The sequence below is a fragment of the Coptis chinensis genome, chromosome 4 (assembly GCF_015680905.1).
Source record: "Coptis chinensis isolate HL-2020 chromosome 4, ASM1568090v1, whole genome shotgun sequence".
Lineage (NCBI taxonomy): Eukaryota > Viridiplantae > Streptophyta > Magnoliopsida > Ranunculales > Ranunculaceae > Coptis > Coptis chinensis.
This window is the reverse complement of record NC_141459.1, coordinates 46,569,633-46,574,595: the sequence shown is the minus strand read 5'-3', so window position 1 is coordinate 46,574,595 and position 4,963 is coordinate 46,569,633. Positions and strand designations below refer to the sequence as shown.

Genomic DNA, 4,963 nt, shown 5'->3' with positions numbered 1-4,963 from the left:
GACTTACTAATACATGTTATGTTTTAATTAATTATTATTATTATTATTTTTTAACTTTGATATGTTTGATTTTTGGAAAAACAAAATTATGAGAAAGAAATAAAAATGAAACTCACTCTATAGAGAAACACTATTCAAACAACGAGAAAAAGTGCAAGAGATGAATGCATGAGTCACATGAAACGTGGACTAAGGATCCGACACTTACAACCACTCACTCTAAAAGGAGGGTCCGATTACCTTAATAGTGCACTCCCATAATATAAGATCGGAATGGAGCACACCAAAAAGTACAATGAGTATTTTATAGTCAGATACTCGAGACTTTATCTAATATATATATATATATATATATACGAGCAGGTTATGTTTACTACACTTTTTATACCATGTCCCACAGCTTTATGTACAACATTAATTATAACCTAATTTTTTGTGGATGTGTTCAACTAACCTTGAAGATCATCTCTACAAAATTCTAACTAATTTGATAATGTTTAACTATGTCAAAAGATGATTGCAAAATCGTAAAATCTGAGCCGTTTAAAAAAAATCAAAATTGAGAATGGTTTTTAACTAGGTTAGAGATTTCTAAATGAGACGAATTTTTGTGGAGATGTTATCAATGGTTAGTAGATCATATACACAAATTATTAGCACTTAACTCATCTTGTAGCGGGGTGTGGTATAAGCTATGGTATAAAAAGTATGGTAAACAGATATATATATATACGGGCTGACTAGGTAGACAGCAAAATTTCGGACAGCATCCAAACAGCAAAATTTTGGCCGTTGGATCAGAACAAATCAGATCAAGATTAAACTGTTGGATCACGTTTAAATAAAAAAAAATCAAAACACCCAAATATATCTAAGACAAAAATACTAAAACATACAACATACAATATACTATCCAAAAAATGCACATTGATACAACATACTACTTCTTGTACCAATTTATGCAATATACTAAATGAATTTGGCCAATTGATACAACCAACACTATTAAGGTGAAATTAGAGTGCCGGAGTGAGGACATAGCAGGTGAAAAAAAACCCTAAATTGAAATTGACAAGCAATTTAAGATCACTTCAACATCAATTGAAGTAAGTTTTCACCTTTTCATCATATTCAAATCTTATTTTACCTATTCTTTACAATTGTGTGTTTCAATTTAGAGTTTTTTTAAATTTAGGGTTTTTTTTTCACTTGACACGCCCTCACTCTACCACTGTAATTTGGCCTGAATAGTGTTGGTTGTATCAATTGGCGAAATTCATTTAGTACATTGTGTAAATTGGTACAAAAAATAGTACATTGTCTTACCAAAAAATAGTACATTGTATAAAGTGCATTTTTCGAATACGTTGTACCTCCTAGTATTTTTGTGTATATCTAAACACCTCTCACGAAGGGTTTTCTCTCTCCAATTTTCTCTTAATCCAAACCAAACACCTCCAAATTCAACACCAAAACACCCCCAAATTCAAACCGAAAAGCTAGATTTGCCCTTCTCCCTTCTCCAAATTGAGAAAATCAAACACAAATAGGAAGAAGGTATGTATTTTGTTAATGAAATGGGTTCGGTTTCTCTGTTTCTACTAACTTTTAAGCTTTGTTTTGCTTATGTAGTAGAATATATGCTTTTGTGAGTTTTGAACAAGTTGGTATAATGGCTGAAGAGAATAAGAACAAGAAGTTTGATAGTGATAGTGAGTATCAAACTTCTTGGTGTGTCGTGGGTGAGAGTGCTCTATTTGGCTGGTGAGTTGATAAATTTTGTTCATGTGTGTCGTGGGTCGAATGTTTTATATTGTTATTTGTTTGGACTTTGGACTTACATTTTTAATGTTTGATTGTTTCTAGCCTACTGTGACTGAGGAAATTCAGTCACCTATGGGGGTGGCTTCAGTTGAGTTTATTGATCCAAGAGAGCCTGTGAGGGTTAGTGTCTAGAAATTTTTATACTTTGTACTATATAGTTTTGGTGTTGAACTTAAGGGTGACGAGTTTAGGTATCGACACATAATTATCGTTATTTGGATATTTTTGGTACTGTGTGTTATGGAATTTAGCTCAAACGGTAGAGCACTTGGGAATGCTAGTGGATCTCCTCTACATCTTAAGAGATGGTGGTTCGAGTCCACCAATATCCATTAGTGCTAGTGGGTTGTTGCGGATGCAATGTGATGATTGTGTTGTTAACATTAGGATTATATGATAAGTGTTAAGTTTTGCATCATATTGCATATTTTATTGCAGGATGGTAGTTTATGTCCATATTTTACTTGAAGAAAATTTATTTTTCTTTCACGTTTAATGAGTAGTTAATTTGCTTTCAGAGTAAGTCGTATACTTGTATTATTAAGTTCTGCTGATAGTACAATTTCTGGGGCTCTAAGTTTGGTTGGTGTGTTAAGTTTCTAGGGAAATGTTGGTTAGTTAGCTTTCACTTGAAATTTTATAGGATGGGTTTTCAAATAATGAATTGAAACAAATTTTATATGAGGCAGCATAGCTCTGCCCTTTGCAATGAATCCATTTTGGTGGCTTTTAGCATTATCAATACTCTCATTTGGGGAGTTCTCAAATGGGGATTCAAGACCTGCTGTTGTTAGGAGCTATTTTCACCCTTGGTACAATCAATGGACAAGTTTCAAAAATCGCTATGGAAGCTGCTGTTAATGATGTAAATTATGATCCCAGTTTTCTTGGTGGAAGCAAGCTAAATATTACAGTTCATGACTCCAACTTCAGTGGATTTCTCAGTATAATTGGAGGTAATTTGGTTTGAGTAACTCTTTGTCTTCTCTCTGTTGGTTTCTCCTACGGGAAAATATGGTATTGGACTGAATATAGTAATAGAGCAGGTTCCCTTCAGGGAGTTCCAGTAAACCTTGGGATATGTGGTCTTTATATTGTTTGTTGTAATGTTCTGGGAGTTCCAAGATGGCTCACTTCTGAAAAATGGCTATCAAACTTTGTCGACGAGTGCTTGTCTCCTCTACATTTGTTATCTGCTTCTTCTTTAATGTATAAGAGAGAAATTGAGTGTTGTTTAATCCAAGGAATGAGACTTTCCATGTGAAGCAGTGTAGACTGCAGAGAATACTCTTTATTGTATGCGTTTTAGAAGGGACTAGAACATTTTTATTAACTCAATATATATATACGGATGTGAAGCAGAAGTTCTACCATGCTACTTAGAGCCAACCTACCTGTGAAATTTCTGTGCAAGGTGCCTTGAATTTAACTTTCGTTTTTTCATAAAACTTAAAGTTCAGCATGTGAAAATTGTAATGGGAAATGGTAGTGGAGAGGACAAGAATTTCGATCACCCAAGTATGAATTGCTCGTTCACACAAAACCATCACATTGATGGTCACGTTTCTAGATTGAATGGTTTGTCACGAGTGGAATACATTGGCATATATATGTCCTTAAATCCTTAATGCAAACTTGGCAAGAACATCCAAATATGGTAAGAACTAGTTCAGGAATTCTACTTCCCACAAATACTTATCAATCATCATGGCTCTGATTATAAATTATCTCGAACTAAAATGTGGTTCAAGCTATATTTTATTGTACTTATGATCGCTCTGACATTGAGATAATACGATCGCTTATGTACAAGAAAGGCTGAGGGTTTTCCATTTTGGTTATATAACTGGTCTAGTCCAAGAAGAGTAATATATGCATACTGCTCTTAATTCACTTATTTGTTACAGACTAGGAGGATGACGACCTCTCCTTACATGGTACATCGGTCGGTTGTAAAATCAAAATCCAATGCACAAGGAAACAAAATTTAGTTGGGCAAAGAATTATCATATCGATATTCCATAGTTGATGATTTTTGAGACCTCTTTATTTAGAATGTTTCTTTCTTGCTTTGCCTCGGATGCAAGATTGGATACCTGCCAATTGAAAGAGTAAGCAAGTTTAATTGCCCAAACAACTCACCTGTGAGCGGGAATCTAGATGCTTCTCTGCCTGGAAGTTCCCCAACTATATCCTTTAAGCCTGATACCACACACAATATTTGTTGAGGTACATAAAATTAACACTTTTCAAGTTCACTTTGTAAGGTAGATTATATATACGTTAACCTCTTGCTTTTCCTTCAATTTTATAAGCTGAACAAATAACATCTTGAATCTGCTTCCCTGTCTGTCTGCAACTCAAATGTTAATAGAAGAGAATGAGATATAACTTTTGTATGAGCTTTTGTTATTAGAGGATCTCGGTGGATTCGAACCACCATCATTTTTGGACATCTCCAAACTGCTCTGCCATTTGAGCTAAAATCCACTATCGTCGATTTGAATGTTTGCTCAACAAATTATTTAAAAAACAACGTATCCCAACTTAGCAAATTAGTAAAAACTCAACAAAAATCACTTCTTCTGATTGTTCATTACCGATCCTGATGGCATTGATCAGAAGGTAAGGCAAAGTGAGTATAGGAACGCTATTTATAGATAAGAGTGCAACGAAAACCAAAATGACCCAAACCAAGACATGAACACGTTAAGAAAAATGATGAACCAGCATACACATATCACAAATAATATGGTAGAGTGCAAAAGTTTGACCAACACATTAACTCCTCGGTGTTCTAAGCAATCTGTCGCCAGTTGTGTGTGTGTGTTGGGGGGGGGGCCGGGGTTAATCCAGAATTCCAGAGCGTTCGAGGGTTACCATTTGTTGACCCTAGGAACTGGGAAATGTAATACTGCCCTAATGTAAATGAAAGAGAAACTTCACAGAATGAAAGCCTATCCTACCCCTCAGTTTCGTATTCCCAGTCAAGAATCAATCACTTATTAAGATATTCACTCATTCAAGCCTTTTCCTCTTCCTTTCTAGTTTTCATACTTACTTAGAGCATCTCTAGGTGGACGTATTCATGGTCGCATCCTTCAAATTTGAAAGAATGCCTAAGAATTTCCCAAAATAC

The 4,963-nt window shown here is 34.8% G+C and overlaps 1 long non-coding RNA gene across 2 annotated transcripts; it reads left to right on the top strand.

Annotated features, from left to right (window-relative positions):
- The first annotated feature begins 1,276 nt into the window (after nucleotides 1–1,276).
- LOC147503715 (uncharacterized) lies at nucleotides 1,277–3,200 on the top strand. Of its 2 annotated transcripts, none has more exons than XR_015220242.1 (3): nucleotides 1,277–1,557; nucleotides 1,633–1,764; nucleotides 1,867–3,200. It is a non-coding gene; the product is annotated as an uncharacterized LOC147503715 (long non-coding RNA). The 2 variants fall into 2 exon arrangements; XR_015220243.1 differs by having other exon boundaries at nucleotides 1,350–1,557; nucleotides 1,636–1,764.
- The last annotated feature ends 1,763 nt before the right edge of the window (nucleotides 3,201–4,963 follow it).